This window comes from Coturnix japonica, chromosome 5, assembly GCF_001577835.2.
Source record: "Coturnix japonica isolate 7356 chromosome 5, Coturnix japonica 2.1, whole genome shotgun sequence".
NCBI lineage: Eukaryota > Metazoa > Chordata > Aves > Galliformes > Phasianidae > Coturnix > Coturnix japonica.
Genome location: NC_029520.1, coordinates 24,319,692 through 24,345,463, shown reverse-complemented (window position 1 = coordinate 24,345,463; position 25,772 = coordinate 24,319,692). Strand labels below are relative to the sequence as shown.

The 25,772-nt window shown below is 38.1% G+C and overlaps 1 protein-coding gene across 11 annotated transcripts in view; it reads left to right on the top strand.

Annotated features, from left to right (window-relative positions):
• Window positions 1-25,772, top strand: part of SIPA1L1 (signal induced proliferation associated 1 like 1) — a 203,085-nt gene that overhangs the window by 47,690 nt on the left and 129,623 nt on the right. For 10 of the 11 annotated variants that reach the window (XM_015864668.2, XM_015864666.2, XM_015864677.2 and 7 more), the window contains one exon: window positions 10,487-10,578. The exons of the other annotated variant lie outside the window; for it this stretch is intronic. The gene's annotated coding sequence lies outside the window, so the exon portion shown is untranslated. The remainder of the gene's footprint in view (window positions 1-10,486; window positions 10,579-25,772) is intronic. 11 annotated transcript variants of the gene reach the window in all.

Below are 25,772 nucleotides of genomic sequence, written 5' to 3'. Positions count from 1 at the left end.
GCATGTGGTACATTGAATAATTTTTGTACGCTCATCATCTGCTTTTGCAAATTGTGAGAGCAGATCAGTGAAAATCTGAGTGCTTTGCTGTAGATCTTCTTCCAAAGAAGCGCTGTTCAACTCTGAACAGGCAAGTAAAACAAGGTGAATAATAAAGGGTATCTCTAAGCAGAGCCAAAAGGCACGCCTTGAAGTTGTGGCAATGGCATGAGATAACTCTGAATGCGTTTTAACCTGTTTGCATTATGCTGCCTTCAACCTGAGCTGCAGCACAGTAGAACTGGAAATATTTGAGACACATGTTCCCTGCCAGTTGCAAGGTAACCACACCCTGCCTTGGGTTTGCTACACCTATGAAGGTGCATTTTTAATATAGTGTAAACAGTTCCTCGTGGTTACTGCGTAATAAGCTGGTTTAATGAAGCCTTTTAAAGGAATAAATACAGTAAATCTCAACTTTACCTAACAGGTTCCTTTGTTTGAATGCTTCCAGCTGCTGAATAAAATCTGCAAATGCAGGGAAGGTGAAGCGTGCAAGAGGAGGAATGCTCAGAATAACTCGAGTCTGTTTGCCTGTGGAAGTATTTCTCTGAGACTTCTAGAATACATTAAAAAGCAATCTCTGGCTGAGCTCTGGGGTTTTAAATGCCAACTAGAATACTTGTGAAGCAGTGCATGAATGAAGTTGTTTCTGATAGTGTCTCCTCTGCTGACTGCTAATTCTCGAATGATATGCTGAGCAATTGCCTGATAATCCTAATGTAATTAGTGTTTCAAAGATGATAATGTTCTTTGTAAGTTCGTTTTGCCTTTGTAACAGTAATTGCAAATACAGTATGAAGCTTTTTGGTCCTTACTTTTAAGATAAGTCTGTTCTTTAGTACTGCAGAAAAAAATGTCACGACTGCAAGATAAACCAAGCAAATCCACCAAAGTTTCGCAGTGGAATCCATAAAGAGAAAATCCTCTTTTCTGACCTGAGCTTGGGCCTAAGTTGTTGGAATAACAAGGGCACTTATTGCTTTTTAATACCAAAGGTAATGGTATTTTTTTGGTCAGTGACTGCATTGTTTCCTATCAAAGCAGTCTTTTATTTCTGGGTGCTCTTAGAGTTGAAGAATTATTGATGGAGGAAAATACACAGGTGTTCTCTCATGATGTGCTTCTAAATGTAATTATGGATCAGTAAAGGCCTATTTGTAATGTAGTAATAATAAACTCTAGGCTGACAGTAAGGGACAGAAAATAATCTGTGAATTGACTGCTTTAATATGGAAGTTGCTTGGAGGCAGAATAGACTTTAAATCAGGCCCATTTGTTGTGTTTCAGTGTGCCACCTGCCCTCTTCGTGTAGAGCAGCACTATGTTCTGCAGTTTCTTTCTTGTTGAGGTTGGGGAGGAAGTCTAAAGAGTTTGATAGGACTAACCTGCACTGAATATAATTAGAAATGTAGTTGTATAGTGGCTCTTTCCTGATTAAAAAAAAAAAAACCAACAAAAAATGACAAAGCAACTTACATGTAGTGCTTTGTTGTAATTAGGTTAATGTAAGTAGCTAATTACACTTCCATTATGTTTCTACAGAGTTTTAAAACCAGAGAGGCAGGATTATCTTGGTACACTGTGTTACTGCGTGTAATGAGGAGTAATAGTAAAACAATTTAGATTTTGAAACTGTGTTCAGGGTGAACAACAGTTTTTGTTATTGTTGTTGCATGTGAAACTGTGTGAGCTAGGAAGGAACTTTTAGTACAATCTTTGCAGATGAGGAAGGTGTTAATTGAATTTGGTAATAACTACAATTTGAATTCAAGGATGCCTCAGATTAGTGGACTTAATCAGGAAAATAAACACAATATGCATGCGGTGTTATAATACTGAATGAGGTTGATCCTCACAAGGTATGTGACTGTGGCAGTTGAAACTCTTGTTTTAAGTAAAATGTGCTTTTGGGGCTTCCTTTTGCAAATTGTGGTTGGTGTTTTATGAGGTTGAAATAGCAAGTATCATATGTTTGGAGGCTGTCAAAGGATTGTTATTCTTTAGAAGTATATGTTAAATTTTAGGGGTAGCTTGTAAGGTTTTGAAATTGGCAGTTCGGTAAAGCAAAATGCTGCTTCTTTGTAAATTTTTGAAGTGGTTCTGTTATATAAAAAGAATAAATGTGTAAAAATCCTAGGAATCAAAGCCTGCTAAATATACATGACTCTTAACCAGAGATAATCAGGAAGTGCTCTGTTTAATGTTTGAGAGTCTTATCTATATGCTAAAGACTCCTGACTTAATAAAAACAGTGTAGTGTAGTCTCAGATACCTTAATTCCTGGGAAGATTCCATCATCAAGTGGATTTAAAAGGGTAACATTATTACCCATGAACTGTAGAATGGTGATACATTGTATCGAAGGTTATTTTTGTTACCTTAAGTTGGTAACAGACTAGATTGAGATCAGTAATGGCAATGGGAATGCTGATTTATTTATATTTTATTTCAGATTTTGCTTTTCTGGGATTGATGAATTTGTTTGAAATTTTAGGATGGCTACAAGTGACAGCTTCACCATAATGTTGTTTCTGAGAAGAAGTTTATTAACATCTTTTAGACTTCAGTATTCAAAGAGCTGAATGAGTTGGTGCAGTGATATGTATTTACAGTTATACATTGACTTTGGTTAATGTCTTATATCTTGCTTTATTGTTGCAAAATTGAGTTTCCATGACCTTTTTTCTCTAATATAACACAGAAGCAGAATGCTGAATTGCAAAAAAAGAATGCTGTGATAGCACCCGTGCATAATATAATGGTGGTCTCATTATAGCTTGGTGGGGGGGAGGGAAGGGTGGAAAACACAACAGAATGGATGCACCTTTTGTACAGTTTACACATACAAGACTTATCCATGTTATGTATATGTCTTGTAAAGCGCCATTCTTCCTTTCCATAGGCTGATAGCCTGCCTCCAAGCAATTCCCATTGCACTATTAAATTTCTGCTTATGATATATAAAAATAAAAAGTCCCTGTTTTCTGATAATCACGGAACTACAACTGATCTCTTGCCACCTTTTCAGTCCTCTTGTTGCTACAGCAGAATTTGCGGAAGAAATTCTTGAGTTCACAAAGGGTGCTGTGTGTATATTGAGTAGTAGACAAGTGTGTTTGCTGGAAGGGAAAACTTATACATGGGTACCAGTGGACTGCCTTCATTAGACTTTTGGGGCCAAATGTGGTGCTAGAGTTTTCTCAGGAGGGTTATGGAGACTGAGCAGCATGTATTGCTGCTCCTTTTCCTGCTGAAGAGCTCATGCAGTGAGACTGAGTAAACAGGAGCTGCTCAGGATGGCTCAGTTCACTTCTGTGCTAAGCACAGGGCCAGGTAGCAGGATGAGTGGGAGATGTTCTGGGATTGATTGGCAGAAATGCATGCTATTTTGTGACCTGACATGGATCTCCTCAATCTGGAGCTGCTGCTGAACTGTAAAGGGCTCTCACCTTCTGTTTTAGTGTGACGAACAGCTTGTGATGACCAGGAGTAAGTGCTTGGAGCTTTTATTTTCTGCCTTTGCTTTCAGCTGCCCACCTTCTCTCTGCAGGGAAGCACACGGGTGGGACACAGCCCTGTAGCTTGCAGCAGAATTTTTTAATTTTGGTATGTAGAGTAGGTGTAGAAGATCTTCTGGAACTGAAGGGCTTGGTTCACATTCTTATGGTACGTTCGAGATTTTAGGGAGATGGCTTTTGAGGAAGCAGGGGATCAGAGATGCTGTGGTGTCTCTGCAGTGCTTTGGTTTGGATGACTGACCTATGCTCTGCTCCTACCAGAATTCTGTTCCTCTGTAGATGATGAACTGAGCTGATAAAACTTGAAACACTCGCTATGTGTTGATAAAGAAAAGAGGTAAAAAGTTAAAGCTTAGACTTCTGCTGTTCTGTTTTCCAGTTCTTTATGAACCAATTTCTGCCCAAGAAACAGTTCCTCATCTGTTTCCATGGTATAAGAATGTCACTTCTGAGTATCTCTGTAATATAGCTATGTGAGAATCAAGCCTAATTAATTTAATTGTTCTGAAATCTTTGTAGAAAAAGCTTCTAAACTGTAAATAACTCCCTTCCTTCCTTCCCTTTTCTCCTTTAAAAAAATAATCTGTGCTGTTATCTGCAGTTTAGTTGCATTAGCTTCCTTTCTGTGCCTGATCATTATTTCCAGGAAGCAGAGAACTATGATAAGTTGTTGTATTTCTTCAGAATCTAATAAAATTGTAAGATACAAAAGCATGTATTGGCTGGTAAGGCTTGTGCTGTTAAAATAAAAGAGGTAAAAAATGAGGTTCTCATTTTTCACTGACTACAGCATATCAGCACAAAAGGGATCTATGATTCATTCTGTATTTTGGAGTGAATTTCTTCAAGAAGCTGCATGAAAGAGTTGTCTCGATATCTCTTGAAAGGCAGTCAGCTTTTTCTGCATATTGGGTTCTTTATTGTCTTTATATTCCTGCATGATAATTTGTTTTCCTTATTTTAACTCTATAAAAGATGACTGTATTACGCATTCTCTAAACACCAAACACTGCTTTTTATAAAATGCATTGTGTAACTTGTTTGTTCATGAGCTTCCTTATGGAGAGGATGTCCTGTGTTTGTTTATGTTTGTAGATTGCCGTACTGTCTTGTAATTTTTGTGAATGCCATTGCATTTTATATGCTTACGCATACACAGCACGTAAGTGATTTGATGGTCAGCAGGTTATCAGACTGCTCCTTATAGAGATGGTTTGAAATGAGAACCAGTCTAAAACTAGAAGCAGGTATGAAGTGAAGTTAGCAAATACTCCAAGACAAGTAACTTATCCAAATGGTGGGGTATTATGAGTGAGCAAGTGGTGTCTGCAGGGGGAAGGACATGCATAGGGTCCTTGAGAAGCTGCAAGCATGTGTGTGGGGCTTAGGGAGGTGCAGGGCATTACAACAGCAGTGGCTGAGCAGTGTCCTGCCTTGTACTTCAAAACAAAGAAGTTGGATGATCAGACTCTTTAGTAGGGTTTCTTTTAGGTACTTGAGGGCTCTGGTTTGGAAAATCAGAATGAAAGACTGCCCAGGTCTTATGGCAGTTCTCTGTCCTGTGCTTGGAAGTGAGTGGTTAATGTGAAATGATGTGATCTGTGCTCAGGAGGGAGTAAAGCATGAGTAAAGGAGAAAGGGAAAAGGAGTACCAATGTGTCTTACGTGAAAGTTGACTTTCTGCATTGGAAGAAGCCGACATATGCAGAAAAATGTTAATAGGTGTTCATAGAAATGATGAATTAATTATGAATGAGTAATTTCATTTTATTTTTTTCTCCTCATTTTCCAGAACTGCATATCTCAAACTGCTGAAGTTTATTTGCTCAGCCCATTGGATAACTGAATCTTGTAGCTGATGAAGAATAGTATACTGTCAGGCTTTGAAATAGAAAAGAACAGGGATGATTTCTAGATAAATGTGATAAAAACAGTTTTCCAGGGTGTGGGCATGAGTGATGCTGTGAAGGTCATGCAGATGCTCACGATTTGTTTATTGAGCGTGATACATTCTGTCCTGTTTGCAGAAGCACCAACAGTGAAATGTGCTCTGACCCTGGCTTTGCATGCACTGATGCTTTAGGAATTCACATATTTGTTTCAGTTTAGGAAGTAGAACTGTAGCATGTTATACATCTGCAAACATTAAAGTGACTTTTGGATGGCATGGGGCAGATGAGGCTATGTCCAGGGTGATCTGCCCTCTGCACTGGTAAGGAGCAGTAACGTATGAGATCCGCATACAGTGCTTAAGCTTGTTCTGAGATGCTCTTGTTTACGAACTTTTCTTGTTTCCTTGGGTACTTCTCATATTCTATCCATGTTTTTGATTAACTGTGAAATATTTTTAAGCTCTCTGTGGATATACTGCATCTTCAGCTGCAGCACTAGCATTTAATAGCTCAGACTTGGACAATGGTAAAATGAATGTTGTAATGTTTATTATATGTTTTTGAAGTTTTATTAATGTGTTCACCCTCTTTGTCAGGTCACCATAAATAAAAGGGTGTTGCCTTTTAATTTTAAGTTTAATATCTGGTAAATTACTGCTAGGTATGTGGTTGTTCTTAAAGTATAAAACATTATAGAATGGTAAAAAGGAGTGTTTGTCTGCAGAAAGCTTCATAAAGAGACTACTTTCTGCCTCTCCTGAGAAATTTTTATGGAGATAGAAGGGATGATATGAATTGGTTTACAGTGCTGGATACTTTTGTTTGCTCTGTGCTACAGTTTTTTCACCTTAGGTGTTTGTGCAGGTGTGAAGTATGTCTGTACCTGTTGGTGCATACCACTGCAGTATTCTTCAGATTCTCAGACAAAAGCACCATATCAAGGCAGACCAAAGGTGTCACTGGATGTGACCCTCTGCTTACCCCTCTGCCAGGCAGTTTCCCCTCCCCATCTTCACCATTCTAGCTGCAAAGGGGAATGTATCTAAGGAGCTGACTTAGCTCCTATCTGGCTGATTTTGCCCTGAGAAAATTCAGTCTGACTTGTGGGATCCTTGATTGTGATGGAGTGCTTTGGGAACTAAGCATGTTCAAAACAGGTCTTGCCTGAGCTCTGAATTTGTGTGGCAAGATTTGGTTTGTTTTTTCCCTCCTTTCTTTCCTCAAATGGGTTCTCCTTTAAGTTCCTCCTCTAGTTCTGTAGGACACAACAGCAACAAGGTTCAGGTAATCTTGCTGCATGCAGAGGTGGCAGTAGCTCCTCTTGGGAAGGTTTCAAAGTGTCCAATTTTCAAGACCTTTTTTCAAGAGACTTCTGTTTCCTGATGTTTTCGTGTTCAGGGATGGATTCGATATTTAGAGTTATTCATTTTATGTAGTATTACTTGATAAATATTCATGCGGGTATTGCTGAATTGAAGCCTGCCTGGCTTTATGTTTTTAGAGGCATATTTTCATTCCTTCCTGCTTTCAGGGAAGGGAAGGACAGTGAGTTCTTCTCTTTAAAATGAAGTTAATATCCATTTCAGCACTTATAGCTCTTACGAGTCTTGTGTATTCCTGGACTCAAGAGCTTGTTTTAGCTGGATGGCTTTTCAGCACCGCTCTCCATGTGTAATTAAAGCACTTTGTGTATTGTGCTTTGGTCCTAGTACAAAGAAAACCCTGCAGCTTGTTTTAAGAGCAGTTTATCCGCAGCCAGATTGGTCTTGTAAACAAAGTGGTGTAACTGCACCTAACACTGTGTTTGTGTAGTAAATGTCTGTAGAGCTCAGAGGGAGACCACGAGTATCCAGGTGAGTGCACTGCACTGGGACAGATACTGGAGTTCTACTTAAGACAGGAGCACTGTCTAGATCAGGTTCTTTGCAGACTCCTTTGTTTGCAGAGATAGAAGTGACTGTTTCTTTTATAAGGCCTAACTAGATGTTTGTGAAAAGCTTTGAGATGCTTTTGATTAACGACTATGCAGTATGTGATTCTATCACACATAATAATAGTGGGTAGGAGGAGGCAGACTGGCAGTGTAATTCTTGCAGCATTGTGGAAACTTCAGGCTTTGTTCTTCTTCAAACACTGTCTTTACATTTAAACACGATTTTTCTCTGCCACTTCCCCTAGTCTTTATCTCCTCCAAATAAAAAAGAAAAAAAAAAAAAGCTTTTTTTTTTTTTTTTTAAAAAAAAAAAAAAAAAAAAAAAAAAAAAAAAAAAGGAGGGAGTGAGGGAAGAAAAAGTGTCAGACATCAGACATCTATCTGCTGTTTTGGTTAGTTTATTTGATTGGTACTTGAATTATTAGTGCTGTTCTGCTTTTACCAAAATTGGAGCCATGCACTTTTCCTCTAAGTTTGAGATTGCGTGAGTGATGGTTTTGGACTTGAGAAACTGATTTTTTTCCCCATTTTTTCTGCTCTTCATGTTGCATGGTAACCTCTTGGCTGGGCATTTTTAGTCACAAGGTTGCTGTAGCTTGTAATGTGAACCCAGGTTTTTGTGACAGAAGAATTTGTTCCAGGGGCTCCTTTTGCAGCTGAGCTAAACTGGGCTGGGAGGTGGGCTGCAGTGGAAAGGCCACTTGGGAGCCTGACAGCTTTTTGTGCAGGGATGCAGTTAGTTAAGTGTTGTCCAAACATGAGATTCTTCTGGATGTCTAGCTTACAGCTTTGCAAAGGAAACAGTTGTGTTTGAGAGGGAAAGCAGGTTGCTTTGGTAGAAACACTACCTTATTCCCCAAAGGTCTTGTTCTTAAAATCTTCTGAATTCTGGCTTGGTGCCACCAAACAATAAATTCTTGCTTCCACTAAAAATTTGTTTTTGAGAAACACAGTGTGAAAGCTGATATTACTGCTAGCGGGTGATAGTACTGATATAACTTACTAGTGGGGGAAGAAATTAAGCAGATTAACCTCTTTTAGAAATTAAATTAATGTAACCACCCCCAATGTTTTCCTGAATACATGAAAATATGCTTTTTCTGAAGTGAAGTGCCTTCTGGTGTTGTCACTAATGAAGCACGCTTTAACAGACAGGTTGGCAGAGGGAATTTGGGTAAGAGCTGACACCCTGTAATCTACAGATGTGTTGCGGAAGACAGTAGACAGTTGTAGACTGTATTTTGGCTATACGATTTGTTTTTTAAAAAACATCTAAATTGTATTATTTTATATACATATATGAAAATAGATTTGGTTTCAGGCCTTTTTGGTTTGCCCGCAGTTGCTCTTTTGACTGTTAATCAGGCTTAATCAGTTGCTTAAAAGTTAATTTATAATGCAAAAAAAAGTGAAACTGGAAGCAATACCAGTATATTCTTTTTAGAGGATACTGCTCCATTTCGTGTATCTGGCAGTGCTTCTGTAAAGTTTTGTACGATGAAAAATAAGACACCTTTTCACTTGTATGATGTATATAAATTCCAAAACATAGAGTGTGAATAAACATTTCCCTTAGTATGGAGAATCTGAGTGGGAAAACAAGAGTTTTCAAGTAACTGCAGAAAATAAGTGGCAAATACTACAAAGAGGGAGAGAAAGACGAAAGGGGAGGGGAGCCAGAAATGTGAAGGTATGGCATAAACTGCTCTGAAGGGAGCTCAGTGTTCACAGTCATTTTCTTTTGGATTGTGACAGTGTGGCAGCTGCAGCAGAGTTTTTGCCATTGAATGAGCTCCAAGCCTTCCTTAAAACCTGTCCGTTTTTGCAATAAGGTTCTGAGACCTGCTGTTTCTGCTGTGTTATAGTTCTTACTGCTGGTATGTTTAACAGATTGAGAAGGGGTTGTACTCTTCTTTGAAATGTAGGTGAAAAAAGATTCCAGGGTAGGTTCACATTTTAAATCATAAAAAATTTATTCTTTGTTGCAATAGAACATTGACTGCTTTTTCTTAGCAGTCAATACTTTTAAATGTAATGAGCTCGGTTTCAGAGTGGGAGAATAGAAAATCAGAGAACGCTCTGTTGTGAAAATATACGGGGTTTTCTGTAGTAAGGAAATTTTGGTCAGTGGCAGGGTAATGTTTATAGTAATTACAGAAAATGAAAGACATCCATTTCTGATGAAAGATTTGGCGGATGTGTTGGAATCGTTGTATGCAGAGCCCAGTGGTAATTACCAACTCATATTTCAAGTCATTGTACAGTTTCGGTGATGCCAAAGTTTAGAGGCTGGTGGCCAAGGGATGATTAGAAGTTTATCACCAACTATTCTAATGGGTTGGTTTTCTGCTTTTTTCCAGACTCTTCCTATTTATTGTTATTATTATTTTTAACTATAACAATACTAAATTCTGTGAAATCAAAACACTTGATCAACCTGGTTGTTTACACTGTAAGCTTTGGCTTCTTTTCCCCATGCTCTTTCTTTCCTTGAATGCTGTACCTAAAGTATTGAGTTTCATTAATTAGCAGTCATTCAACTCAAATCTAGCTGATGTTAATTTGTGCTAAAAGCAGGTATCAATTAAATTCTAATGTGATAACTCCAGGTTAAGCAGCAGTAAAAGGATGGACAGAGAATACAGTATCACATGAAAATCTCTCACAGTCTTAAGGCAGATGCAACTTTGTAATGTTTGTCCTTTCCCCCTTCATGACATTGAGGGTAAGCAATGTATTTGACACAGTGGTAGGAGAATGCATGCTCAGTGTGCATCATTTGTTGATAAACACAACAGGCTACAGCTTGGTCACCAGGGATGCGCTGGGGCAACATCTTAGCAAACTAGCTTCTTAAAAATGGAATTGTTTGTTACAAGGAAGCAAAGAAGGCTTAGTTTTTATCTCAGGAGGAACCTTGGTGGCAATGGTGTAGTCTTAGGCAGTGATTTTTCTTTTTCCTGTTAGAAAACGTCTCTGGTCCACTTGGAAAATGTATTACTTTATGATTCTGCCTGTAGTCTTTCTCAGTGTTATGAAATTGAAAGGTAATGCTAACAGTCTCATCTTTCTAAAAAAATTATTTGTTTTTTTCAATCCAGAGTCCCGAGTGCTATTCTATTGAAGCGTGTGTCAAAACAAGAGCATGTGATGTAATGGAGACTTGGAAACGCTGCAGTTGCGCACTTTGAAAGTAAGTCAAAGATTTTCCAGGTTTGAAGATGACCTACTAAAAAAAAACCAAACAAACATGAAACTTTGGCTTGTGCAGTTTTAACTCTCTGCTTTGAAAGCCACAGCTACTTTCTTTTTCATGACATTTGTGGTTCTTCTCTTTTTTAATCTTACACAGGTCAATGTTGCATCTGTTGCTTCCCTTTTTATTTGTGGATTTTGCAGGGTTAACCTGTAAGTGATACCAGAGAGGTTGTATTCATTGTTTCCTATATATTTCCTATTTGCTGGGAAGAAGATCTATGAGGTTTTTATTACCAGAAAGCAGCAAATTCTTATGAAAGTATTTTAAGAGCCCTGTATAATTACTTCTCCAATGCTCCATCTTTCTTCATTCTTCCATTCTCACAGCTCTAGCATAGATCTGACTGCACTGCACAGGTCAGCTAAATCATTAGAAAGGTAGCCCAGGAAGAGACAGGGTGGACAGGAAATAAGTTTATAGCTTGTGTGAACTGCATGGCTTGAATTAATCTAACTTCATTTATTTAGAAGGAGTTAATGAGATTTAACTGATTAAATTTCATTCAAACTGGTTTTCAAATGCTTTCTGCAGGAGAACAGTATGGCAAGAGTTAGTGCTGAAGCCATTGCAAGGGGAGAGAATTGTGCTATATCATTACATGCATTTGAAAGCTTAGTAGCGTGACCCTTATTTGTGTCACTTATGATCTTATACCACAAATATCTGAATGTTGCTAGATCTTGTTACTTCGTTCATATATGTACATATAAAAATGAATTTATTGTGATATATATATAATATATATATCACCATATATTTTGAGGAAATGCCACCAGGCTTAATGGCTCCATCACAGAAGAGTGTTTTGCATAACTCTGGAGCTGGGTGTGAAAACTGCACTGCAGCAGTATAACCGTTAGACCACTTTCCTAGTTACTCTCTCTCTCTGCCCACTGTTTCATGTGCTATCACTTGGCCAAATGGCTGCTGTCTGTACATTATTTTGCATCTTCTTTGTCAGACAGTAGAGCCTTACAGAGGTAATGCGTGTGGGGGATGGTGGTGGGGAAGTCTGTAGAAGTGTCCTTAAAAGTTCAAAGAATACCTTTGATCAAGCATAAGCTAATCTGTGATTTTCGCAGAGGGAATCCTAGCTTTCTCTGGAGTAAATGAAATTAGCCAACAGTGTTTACGGGGATAAGCTCAAAATGATGAGTTATATGGTTCTTTTTAAAGGTGATTTTCTGATGGTTATATTAAGGTATTGAAGGACATAGATTTTCTTTTTCTTTTTTTCCTCCTACTTCTGTCACTGATTGTGTATAAATAGTAAGTGTGGAGTAAAAAGCCTGAAAGATAAACAGAACAGCTGCTACTTCATAGGAGAGGGGAAAACGTGCTTTATAATTCTTGCTTGAAAATCGGTTCTCTGGGATTATTCACTAATTAATATTGTAAAGTAGTTTTGCCTTTGGGATAATTTTAGGGGGTTGTAAATACTCAGAATATTTGACTTAAATGTGTGTTTTTCATGTGTTTGAAGAACTAGTTCTTTAAATGTTCTCCTGACAGTTAATCATTGTGAATGGTGGCCATTATCAGTATTTTGCTTTTTAGAGCTACTCTGCTGCCCCCTTATTTCTGGGGAAAAAAGGAAAAAATAGTCAGAATAATAGAACTGAACTGAGAAGACCTTGCTGAGAAATTGTATGCTAGTTTTTGGGAAATAATCTCAGCTTTTTACCTTTCTAAAGCCAAAAAAAAGGTCCTAATTGGGTGGATGTGGAAAGAACAGCTTCCTTTTTTTGTTTTTGTTTTTTTAATTCTTGGAAAAGGATTCAGATTTTGAATACTATGACAGAGATGAATTAGATTATCTGTTGTAACCCACTGGAGGTGAGATATTTATATATTAAGAAGTTGTAGTGGCGTGTGTTACTGGGAAATTTAGGAGGAGTTTGACACTCAAGTGTGATGCTTCTCAACCAAGCAGAGGCATGGAAGCTTTTAAATTATTTTCCTCTTCTTTTTGACTTTTGACTATGTAGAAACAAGTGCCATCACATGTAGGGAATTGTTAGATGGATTGAATGTATTGCAGTTCTGCTGGACATGTTCTTTTTTGAAGTTCATCTTCAGGCAGCATTAGGTCATGAGTGGTGTTTGACCTCATGACAGTCCTGGGCTGATCTTTCTCCCTCTGCCGACTAACTTCAGGTGCAGTCGGGAGGCATGAATGGCTTTCATGTTAACAGTGTTTGTAATTGGTTAGTCAGGCGTTGTCCTTAAAGGGAAACAGAGATCAGCAGAGGGTGGCTGGACACGGAGATGGCAGGACATCTGCAGATTGGCCCATGCAGATGGCAGTGTTTGAGAGGCAGGTCACAATGCTGTGAGGGAGATCTCAGGGATGCTGTGATATACCTTGGGTAGCTTTATTGTAATAGTCCACTCTTGACGTCATTTTAAATAGGTTTGGTTTGTTTTTCCCCATTGTCAATTAGAGATGGGTGTTGATAGCGTGACTGACTTAGGCTGATGGAAAGCATTTATGGTTGTTTTTGAAGGGTCTTAAAAGCTGGAGTATGAAAATGTAGTCAGTACAGATTTATTTCACTGGTGTGAATGGTCATTTTTAAGTCACTTCTGGACATTGCTTTTGTCTACCTGCAGTACCTTCCCCAAGACCAAATCTTTTCTAGTTCATGTGCATGCTACTAGGGAGGCAAGGGGTCTGGCTGTGGCTGCAGCCACTTGAACCAGCTGGAATGTGGAGAATTGCACACTGCACACTGAAGGACGACTTGACACAGTTCATGAAGATCAGAGAGAAAGGAGCAATCCAAACAGGGCATTGCATAACTGCAAACGTGCATCCTTAACTATATGGCATCTTTCCCTCAGGCTGAGACAACTAGTTTCAGTGTTAATGGCTGAATGCTCACAGTAAAACAAGTAGTTTAGGTAATTATCTCAGGAGCTGTCTTTGTCTTTGCTGCACCTAATGAAGTAGGCTCTGTTGTTGGGTTAATTTGTTATGCGCTATTGTAATAGAAATATTTAAGTGTTTAATTCTTACTATATATGCTTGAAAAATCACAATCAAGGGAAATTCTTATGTCATTTGAGGAATGTTTTGATGCTCTTATTCCTGAAATCTAAGTAATGTTTTGCAATAAAATTAAATGCTTCATGCTACACCCTTTATTTCATGTAGCTTGTGTTCCCAAGTGTGTGATGTTTGTGGTCAGTAATTGTTCTGTTACTTTTTAGATATAACTGTGGGGTTTGTTTTTTTTTTTGGAAATTTGCATGGTCTGCAATGTCAAAGCATTAATTCATCATCTAACTATCTAAAGACAAACTGCCTTTAGTCAGGTGGCAAAAATCTCCCTGGGAGTTTTGTAACTGACTTGAAGAGAGAATCATGGTGTGCTGTAGTTGTGTGTGCCCATGTTCTCCCTTCAAGAATTTACCAGTATGATTACATAATGAATTTCTTGGGTTTCATTGGCCCAATGAGGGCATTTCATTGTGACTGGGTGGATCTGAATAATGGACAGGCCTCTCTTGCAGAGGGACCTGCAAGCTAAGCCGCTCAAAATTGAAAGCAAATCTTTCCTCTTCTTTCCGAACTGACATCTGAAACAAATGAGATTAACTGAAACTTCAGCCCCGTTTCATGGATTTTAAAATCAGAATGAATGAAGGAAATCCTTCCTTGAACCAGAGCTACATAAAGAGATTCTTCACAAGTAACACATTATCCTTGCTCTTTCTATTCTATGCGTTTATAGTCAGTGTGAAGGTGGAAATGCTGAATGGTGTGGCTGTTTAATGCATTTTTTCCTCATACCTATGGAAATAAGAATTTAGGTAGTGAAATTAATTTATTTTTCTTCGTATAAGATATTTACTGGTCTCACTAATTCATTTGAAGTAGGGAACTAGCAGTATAAATATTTAAAAGGAGAAATGGCCTTATTAATTCAGTGCTCAGAGGAAGCAATACCACACTTTTTAAGGCATATTTTAAACTTTTTCCTGTGTGCCTTCACCACAAGTACTTTTAAAATAAATATGTGCCTATCTTTCAGGCTGGAAATGTTACACTGTGGAAAGTGAGAGGGGTAGTAATAACACACTGCCAACTGATGATACATGAAATGGAAGGTGAAATTTAGTGGCATCTCCTGTTAGCTGGGAGCATCAATTGTGCTATTAATGTGTGCTTTAGGTTGGCTGGGTCATTCTCTGGCTGCTCAGGAGGACCCCTAGTAGAGTGCTCTTTAGTTCTGTTTTCTAAAGAGCTGAGCTCTCCAGGCAATCTGTTGTGAAGAGACACTAGAAATAAAAAGATATTCCGTGAGCTAATGTGATGGGAATCGCAGCTGGGGAAAGTTACTTTTTAGATTACCTCCGACATCCCCTATGTACCTTCTTGCTTCTGAAATGATTGTTCTTTTGAGGCCTTTGTTATGTCATTCTTGACTCACTTCTAATCTTCCATTCTCACTTAGAGAAATAACATTATAGTTATCCTCTTAGGAGCCACGGAGTTGATATTGTTCAAAATCTCATGTGACTTCTTTGTTGCTCCCTTTTTACAGGTCAAGATAATTCTACCTTCTTAAAAACCCTTACAGAACTGTCTCTTGTTGCGTGCTGTTCTAGTGTATATGTCTTTGATTCTGAGTGTAGAGGGGGGGAAAGGGAAAAAGATTTGTATATATGAATATGTATTTCATATATTCAGAGATATATTGATAATACACATAGGATTTATGTGGATGTGTGTATGAAATCAAAGCTTCCCATAAAGCATGCAGCTACTGAGATAGAGATGAGTTATAGGCTTCGTTATGAGTATAGGTTTCATTCATGCCATGATTAAGAGCTCAGGCACTTACAACTATAAAACTTTACATAATGGTACAGTTTTTGTACAGTACCACATGAACCTTCTCAATAGCATTACCTTAGAATTAAAATGTTAATTGCTTGGAAGAAACTTAAGCAAGCTGGAGCATGGATGCTGTTTTTTCCTGTTGGTAGGAGTAGGGATACAAACCAGTCAGCTCTCTTCTCCTGCTCTAAGGCTGTTAGAGGTGTGGCAGCAGCTACACTAATCCAGCCTAAGAGGAAATACTGACAAAGATCTTTTCCTTCAAGGATGACCTGCTCCCATGGATTTGCAGTTTAAATGCAACTTCATATAGTGGAAAACTGAAGCGTATGTTCATAGTAAATGTGACACCTCACAGCAGAGACAGGTTTATTCATAGCTGCGTCTTGAAATAGCGTTACGTTTGACATTCAAGGAAAGTACACATGTTTAGCATACAACTTAAATACGTAATTCATATTCCCATAATTGCTTTGTTCTTTTTCTTATTTTCATGTTACAAAATGCATGCTTCATTGATTAAAAAATAATAATGGAGAAATTAAAGTAGAAACAGTTTCCTTTTCTAATTAGCTATGATAAAAATCAGTACTTGACCATGAAAGTGAGAAATGTTGGATCCGGATTTCCTTCTTGTCTGCTGATCTCTTGTCCAACATTTTGTATTAATTAAATTAGAACTAACACTGCCCTGGTGTCTGATGTATACTGCTCCTGTCTAATGAAGAAAATATCTGTTAGTAATGCAGCAAATGTAAACTAGGAAAATCTATTGTGAATACTTTGATAAGAGGGGTAACTAATTATTGTGGTGATAAACTTAGGGTACTACAATCAAAATAGTTGGAATTTTTGTTGTGTTTTTAAAGTGTGGACTGGCAATCTAATGGACAAATTGTAGGTAGGTGAGGGTTTACTGCTAGCCTGGCTAGTACAGAGAAAGATATGGCTTGTTGGGAGTATACTTCTATCAGATGGACGTTGAAAACTCCTATGTTAAGTAATTTGAAGGGACCACTAGAGGTCGTGTGCTTCAGTGCCACACTTGAAGCTGGAACAAGTTTGCAGTTGGGCAAGGCTGCTCAGGACCTTCTCTAGATGAGTGTCACCTGTTTCTAGGATAGGTTCCTACAGGCTCTCCAGGCAGGCTGTGGCAGTGTGTGCTAGGTGTTTCTGTGCTGCCTGGGGAACAAGCTGCTCTGTTTTCTTTCTGGCACTTGGTTTCTGTTTGGGTGATGAAGGCTTCTGAATTCTCAAGTCTGGAATAACTATTTTTTTTGAGGCTCAGGTTTGGAAGATGTTGGAATCTGCTGGAGCTGTGGAGAAGGAAGGTAGCTATGGTGGAACTTCAGAGTTGTCTTGGTGCTGGAAACAGTCAAAGCAGATATTTCATTAATAATGCAACGAAAAGATAGAAAGATCTGGACAGAATTGAAAGAAGTTGATTATCTGTGGATTGATATGTTGAAGTTAAGGATTATTTGTGCTTAGCACTTTTCCGACTTCCCATGAGCCACACTTTTCACTCTTTATGACCTCATATTGTCCTTACTTCTGAGATGACATACACAGTATTTATGATACAAAAATCTAGGCTGCCTGCTTTTTATTATTCATAGTTACTCCATTTCTCTACTCCTCTTCCTTCTGTTTGTTAATTAATGCTTGACTCTTACTAAGTGATGGAGCAGTCAAAACTAAGATTCCATGTTAGAAATTGATATCTAATTGTTTGCTGAAAGTTTCCTCAGCTTTGGTCTAAACTCACTTGCCTGGAAAGCAGCATTGTCCTAACACCCTGCTGCTACTCCTTGGATAAGTGCTCCTATCACTTGGTAATCTAGAAGCCATTGAGGGGCAGGAATGTCTGTTATTTAAACTAGTCAACATAAACAAGAAAACCTGTTTTTGTCATGATTTAGTGGTAGAATGTTTGCTTAAGATAAATCAGCACTTTTAGCAATAGTAAGTTGCTAAGTTTATGTCTTGAAAAACTTGAGAATGTAAGTGTGGAAAACCACACCACTCTGTTTGTGAACTCCCAGCAACTGACCTTCTTCTTTGTGTCCTGGCAAAGAGGATCTGTTGAGATCAGTTTGGGTTGTACTTGTGATTGAATGGTTCCTGTCCATCTTGGGTTGTCTGTTAGAATAAATTGCAGAATCCTGCTATTATTTGTTAGGCATCCAATTGTGTGACTTGTACAACAGTCAAGTTGAGGCTGTCCCACCAAAAAAACCATTCCTAACCTTGTGGTGAATCTCCCATCTGAATCTCTTTGCACTGCCATGTCTAACACAAACACTGTAGCTCTTGCTCCTGTTCTCCATTGCAGCAGAGGGGAAAAGTGAAGCCAGCTTCCAGAGCTGTCTGAATGCAACACTATCAGCTGTAAAAGCCAAGATGAGTTCCAAGGGAAAGGAAGCTGCTAAGCTGGAGAAAAGCATTTAATTTGACAGTAGATTTTATGTTGGTATTTCTAGGGATCTGTTACCAGTATTATGGGGGGGTTGGAGGGAAGTGGGGAAGAGTAGGGTTGGAATCACAGCTCAGGAAATGCATGGAGCTTTGAAACTTAACTAGCAAGAAAACCAATCACCACTATGACTAGAGGCGGGTGTGCGAGCCTAGGTATAAAGCTTAGTCACGAGATGAAAGAAGCCATCTGTCAATTCTTCTGAAGTCTGAACATTCCTGTAAATCACTCCTGGAGCCTGTTTTTAACAAGTGACTGAGCTAAAGCTCGGAAGAGTTCTGTTTAAAACAAGTGCTGCAATAACATATCTGTAATCTAGATTTTATCGATTTCTGAATACATGTTGAACTCGTAATACTAGGCATTGTGTTCCCATCTGTTAATGTAATTTTGTAGACAGTAACTATAAAGAGTTTTGGCTTGTAATTTAATCTTTAAATGCTATTTCAAAATGTAATATGTTTGGTACATATTGTTTTTCTGAAAAACAGGAGTTCTGGTATTTAAAAGGAACTCCTTTCTGCCACTACCCAAGTGTACAAGCTCACAAATTGCCCATTCTTTCTTCTTTTCAGTGAGGTTCATACTGTCGAGGCTTCTCATAGGCTGCATTGTTAGGGTCAAGCATTCCACTGAAAACTGAATTTAGTAATGTTCTTTTCAGTATGAAAATGTGTGTTTGTTTCATGGTGTTCTGATCTGCAATCAATTTTAATTGATTTTTAATTTTAATTTTCTGTTAAAATGCACCTTACAATAAATAAAGATACTGCCTGACTTTCCCACTTGGGCAAAAGTTTTTCCCTAGGAAGCATTCAGAAATTGTCAGGTACTTAAATGAAAGTGAAAGCAACTGCAAATCAAATGAGACCTAAACATTTGAGGGGCTGCCCTGTGATACAGTGTGCCTGTGTGTCACATGAAAAGCTGCACTGGTCCATTTGCATTTCCAATTTTTTTTGGCTCCTTTTTGTTAAGGAATGGGCTCCATATTTGATCTACAGATTATTTGTGTGGGGCTAAAGTTTGTTAGTATTGTTAAAACACTCAGAAATTTAGACATAGGGTTGGTCTCCAAATGGACCTGTTGTTTAGCTGACAGTTTTGTGAAGTCTCTGGTTCAAATAATTAAAGCCGTATCATGTTTAGTTTTTTCAAGATTAACATACAGAGTAACTCCTTTCTCTTTTGTATCTTTGAACCCAATTTGACATATGCATTAGAAGTTGGTCTCATTGTGGAACTCTTTTTGTAAATGAATTCTGTCATTTTATGTGTTTCTTTTTTGGTGCAAGGCATTGTTGCCTTTCAGTCTGCAGCCTGTGGTTGTTTTCTTTTTTTTTCCTGCAGCTCAGTGTTTTTATTCATCATTTGATGCAAAGAATTTAACAGTGCAGTAATAAAGTTGGAATTAGGACTGTTTTGTAGGGGTTTCTTCAGATGGATACAGAAATGCAGGTAGAAAGGAGTCTGCAGTAACACAGTAGAATGGTCCAAGTAATGTGGGTATAAGCAAAGCTAGGCCAGATTTTAGGTCAGCCCTACTGAATGGAGAAGAGCAGAATATCTCAGAAATGGGGTCAAAATCCAAAGTAATACCACAGTTGAAATCATCTGTAGTACTGGTAATGGAAAGGATCTGAAACTGCTGGAGGTTTCAAGCGTGGGGTATCACAATCCAAATCTATTTGATTATTCTTGCTACCTGTGTTGTTGTAGTTAGGTAATAGAATTCTTATGTGGACTTAAGTTTTTTGATCTAAAAGTTTTTTAGAAGGATCGCAGCTGTCATATTTCAAAGTGTTAAAATCTCCATTTTGAAGGACACCTGCTTTCCTTTTTAAATGAGATTGGAATACCAGCATATAGGCACTTGGTATCTACAAGTTGGGTTCATTTATGGTCAAACAGCTGTATTTATTTGTCTCTCTAACCTGTTTGCTTTTTCTCATTAACAGAAAGGGAAATGCATGACAATCCCAGAGAACAAGATAATTTCAGTGACTCATTTGCTTATGCTAAAATCTACTGTGAATAGGTTCCATGCTGACTGACAGACCATGACTTATTTGAAATTGTGACCAAAAACGGGTAACATGATGTCTGGTTTTGAGTTTGCTTTACATGTTCCACCATGTTACCAGAGGTAACTTTCCCCAGTACCGTTAGGAGCACTTGGTACCACTTCTACATCTCCTTCTTGTATTCAGAAATGTTCCAAGGGTGAGGCTATGAAAAGCAATACTGCTCTCTCTGTTGCTTCATTTCTGTCCAACCACAACAACTTTGCTCTTGAATTGTAGATCAGAACTGCAGCCATAGGGAGTGCCAGGCCTGAGTGATGTGATGGACACACCCAGGGCGTATGCTCAGGGAGTATCAGGTGTTTATAACTCCTACTCATGATGTTTCATTGGTTTATCTTAGAGGAGAATTATATCTCTTAGCTCATCTGTTTTTACCCTTAGCTTTCTGAAAAGGAAGTAGTAAAGATCTTCTAGAAGTGCAAAATCTAGAATTACCAATGGGGGAAAAATGGCCATTACCTTGAAAGTTTGAACTGCTGTGCCACTGGGCTGAATTGTATTGATACAGGGTGTGGTATAGCTGCCAGCTAGGAGAGGAGATGGGATGAGGGAGAGAGGTGCAGCTGTGTGTGCATGAGCCAAAGCTGCTCAGGTGATCCTGGTAGGGCTGCATGAGCCCTTCTTATACCACACTAATGGGCCTCTGCTTAATTGAGCGTATACCTGGGATTGGTAGCAGCACCCTATTGCTAAAATGGCCTATTTTTATTTTATTATTATTATTATTTTTAATAAAAGGTAATCTTATTTAAGAGACATGCAAACTTTTTATATTTATTAAGCAATAAAGTGTGCTGCTCATTTGGTCTGGTGTGGCTTGTGGAGAATTCCATCAGAAGTATCTCTCCTAAGCATGCCGGGAGAGACTTGGATGGGTAAGTGAAGAGAGATTCCTTGCTTCATTTCTCACTTAACGGTTGTTATAAAAGAGCTCTTTTATATTGCCAAGATGAGTTAGAAAGTTTCAGCCTTTCCTGAAAGATCTACCATTCACTAATGTTTTTTTGCAGGGTGGTATTTTCTTTGGAATTCACTCTAGATTTTTTTATTTTATTTTTAAATTATTTGTTAGTCATTTTTCCCCAAGCCTCATGTTTGTAAAGGAAAAGCTAGGCAATGTGCTGGAGATATTTAAAATAAACAAACATGGCAATAAAGCAAAACAGAAAAAACACAAACAAATAGAAACCAGTGAAAAGCTGACCTGTCAGCCTGTTTTATTTGAAAAGGACACAGACTTGAAGTTTCTCAGGGTAGAGTTTTCTGCATCTCCATTGCAGCCTAAATAGAAACTTCATTTCAACCTGCACCATCTCTTTATGTGTCAGTTATATGCATAAGGTGTCATTTTATAACACTTCATAGGCGTCATAAAGGATCAGCATGTACTTCTATGAAAGCTTGGACGTGTGTCCTGATACCTATTTATTTAACCTGGATATACCCTACTTGGTACAGCCAAGAGAACTTGAGACACTTCAAAATGTTTCTGACTTGTAAAACCATATTCACAGCTTTTCAGCCACAAAAATTTGAATCTCTTCTGGATGAAAGTGGTAGAATTAAGCACATCTGTATCTTCTTAACATCATCAAGCATGTTTTTCTAATTTTACCTTAACTCTTTGTGTTGTGATTGCTGTTTCCTTGTTGCACAATGAAGTGAAGTTGACAGTTTGCTGCTCTGCTCTGAAAATTGTATGGTGGGATATTTGCGACAGAATTTGCCATTAATGCTGTGAAGTAGCTAAGAACAGTGTATTGATTTCTCCTACTTGGCGGTGGAGTGTGTTGAAAAATTATCTCTGTGTAAAAAGAGGTTTTTGCTTTCCTGGCGTAGATTAGGAAAAATAAAATGCAAGAAAATAGAAACGTAGGTATATTTTATGCACACTCCATCTTAAAGATAATGTCTCCTGGTAAAATCACTGATTTGAATCTTACTACAGAGCTTGTTCATTCCTGAAGTCAACCTGTGCAGTCTCTTAGTGAATACAGAATTGGGAAATCATGGGAATATTTTTAATGTTTTATCTGTAGTACATTGGTGCTGAGAAGTAGTGCAGAAAAGAGAAAATACCTTTTGGACTGACCATGAAAATACCTGATTTCTAGCTATAAAATAGCAACTATTTCTTTTCTTTGAATAAAGGCTAATTTCCAGGAGCAGAGGACAAGGATGTTACAAATTCCTGATACTCTGTAAAGCTTTACTTTTTCTTTCTCTTGTGCATTTGCAAATTGTCTTGGACAGACCCAAAGTAACAATACATTATTTGGACTAAGAGGAAAACTCAAATTGTTTTAATGTATTTCCTATTTTATACAGTTTAGCCATAAGAGTCATCAGCAAAGCTTAACTAGACTTAAATGGAATAGTAAAATGTATTAGGGTAAGTTATAGGTATTCCAGACAACATCCATGAGAAGCTTTGAAAGGTCAGCATTTGTGATAGCCTTGTGATTTCTTAAGTCAGTTATACACTTTCTACCCCCCCCCCCCCCATTGTCTGTTGACCAATACAGGGTTTGTATTTGTTTTTGTGGTTTTTTTTCGGTAAGAGGTTGATGTGTTTTTTACTTCGCGCGAGCTGACATGTTCAAACCCCATTATGATAATTTTATGGTCAGCTTTAATATTTAGTGTAAATGAGTCAAGCAAGTGCAAGGCAAATTGATAAGCAGATTAATATTGCAGGAATGTATTCTATTTTGGATGTTCTGTATATACTTTTTCCCTCCCTGCTGACTTCTTTAAGATCACAGAGAAGCCTCTAAATTCAGTTTTCCTTTGGTAAACTATTTGCCCTGCAGATAACGTTAGTTCCTGAATGTTACAGCACTTGTGAACAGTCCAACTAACTTCAGAAAAAGAATACTGCACATCTGTTTTTTGGTCTGGTATCTTTGTAGTTGTTTGTCAAGGACTAAGTAGCATCGTTAGCTAAGATTATCATGGGTGGGAAATAAATTTGTCTTGCTGCCCAGGTTTGAGAACTGTTAACACTTTTTGTGTTCTGTTCTGTATTTGTTCTGTATTTAAGACGTGAGTGGGACCTCAAAGTTCAGCTGGCAAGCAGGTCTCTTTGAGCCACTCAGTTCTCTAATTGCCAGGAGGAAAACAGTTTTTTATTTAATTCTAATCTGACACAAGCTGAGCATGCAGTTCATCAAGCTACAAAAGCTAAAAGCCTGCACCAGCCTTTAATATATATTCATATATAAAAGCTGTTTAATTGGTTTTGTTTGTCTACGTCAGAAATTAAGTGCAAAGTCTCCTGCCTTATCCCTTTCTGATTAGATCTGCAAATTCAATCTTTTATAAAGGGTACGTTCTAAACAACTGTGATTGCTGCTTTGGTTGCATCTTTTATGAATGCTTTGTTAAAAGCAGGAGGGCTTATCTTAGATGTCGTTTTTACACATGTAGCAAGTATCTGTTCCTGCTCACTGTTTCACAACTAGCTCCAATTTAACCTGCTTCTTTCAGTATTGTCCCCTTTTCTCTGAGCTGCAAGCACCTCTTAAGGTGTCAGCATGTAGCCGGCTACCAGTGGGAGGAAAAGTAAAACCAGGAAACTTATTCAAAAGAAGTTCTTACAAATATCATAGTGCACAAATATTTAATTTCCAAACTGACATCCCCTGTAAGGCTGGATTGTTTTTTTTTCCCTTGAACTTGGTTTGCAGTTTTTTTCGTCTCTGTTTTTCTGACTTTCTATGCATTGTTGCCATCAGTGGGTTGGTTGATAGTGGCATTTTATGTGTGTGGTAGGCATAGATATCAATGCCTCTGAATATTTGTAATGTACAGCTAGAATTGATAAACACCTTTGTTTGCATTGCTGCAGATGTGTGTTGCCATACAGGGTGGCGTGCCATGTAATGTGGGATACTTGTTGTGCCAAGTGAAGAGTATGTCATGGTGCAAGCAACTTTATTTGTTGAACTACCTCTGCATACTGGAGTGCCCCAGTTATCTCTACATTAGTAGAAACAATACTTCTATTGACTTTCTTTGTCCGAAGAGGCTTTGATGTAGTCTTACCTTATACCTTCAGTTATTATAGACTTTCTAGATCTGACATCGGCCTATAATGCTTGTTAGGTCCACCAAATCTGGCATTTGCTGCTGTGACTTTATTTTGCTTTAGTTCAACATTTTTTTCTGCTTAGCTTGTCAAGTAGAAGAGATGTGGTAAATCAGCTCATGTCATGCCTTTTGTTTATTTATTTATTTTTGGAGTCTGGGATTAGTTAAATTATCCATGTTTTGTCCTCAGCACAGCAAAAGGACACAGTTGAATAGATGTTATACTTTGGATTCCTGATTGAAGGTTAGAGTGACACAATCAGCTTGACTGAGAAATCATGTGGAATTTCACTTTTTGCTGATACTTAGCCATTATCCCTCCTGTTACAGAAGTGCTTGTACTAATGAACATATTTGAATGGAACTGATCAGATTGCATGAGATTTCAGATAATTGCATTTTCCTTCTTTCTCTTCTGCAAAAGACAAAATAAGCGGCATAAGCGAGCCATTGCAGTGCCCTCCAAAACCACTTAATTATTATGAAATGCTTCTATTATTCCATAAATATAAAGGAAGGCAGCATTCTGCTTATTTGTACATCAGTAAATTTACTGAAACTAGAAAGAAGTGTGAATTTAAGTCAGTGTAATATGGATTTTGTTTTAATTAGGAATTGTGGGAAGAGCAAATAATTTCTTTGGATAATTAGAAACTAGGAATAACGTAGGAAGAAACTTGCTTTTGTCTATCAGTTGAGCTGGTAGATGATGAACCCATAATTTGTATAAAGAATATGACCTAAGCTCCAAAGTGTTTTCGCTTCTGTAATCAAAGCTCTGTGAATGTGACCGTGTGCTGTTGCTACTGCAGTTGTGCTTGTTACCCCAGAGAATTCAGACTCCTGTCAGTGTTCCCACCATGACTCCTGTCAGTGGGCCATCTGAGATGCAAAGCTTTTGTCAAGCTGGCCTTTATTAGTTTTCTTCATTTGAATTATTTTCCTTCTCTTCTGTTTCCGTAAGAATTGATAATTGTAGGAATATGTATCGTAAATAACAGATTGCAATTTAAACCATCATATGTAAATAAATGAATTTCCTAGGAAAATCCCAATTTAATGCATAGGGACACACCTCAGCTTTTGGGATATACTGCTTTCCTATTCCAAGTGATGTCTTGACTAAGAAAAGAAAGGGATATGCTAACTGATGCTGTAGACAACTGAGCGTCTTCCAGTGGAAGTTCTCCCTAAACATTTGAAAGGGGAATAGTGTGGTAACCACAAATGACTCCAGCAGCAGTGGCCATATGAAGTGCAGCAGTGTAAATGAGCTGTGAATGAAACGTCTATTGTACCTGAAATGCAAACTAGTATCCACCTCTTCTAGACTGACTAGTCAGCATCTTGTGTGCATGCATATATACACATATATATACACACATATATACATATATGTATGCACACACACACACACACACACATATATATATATATATATATATACACACATGTGGGTTTAGAAATGCAAGCTGAAGATATCTGAAAGAAACATCTTTGTTCCAGAACTGTGGAAGTGGATAATTCTTTTTCTAAAAGATGCACTGAGTGCTGCGTCTCCAGCACCCCAGCTGAAGCTGCAGCTTCTGTCTCAGCATGAACATGTTCAAAGGAGGGCAGCAAAGCT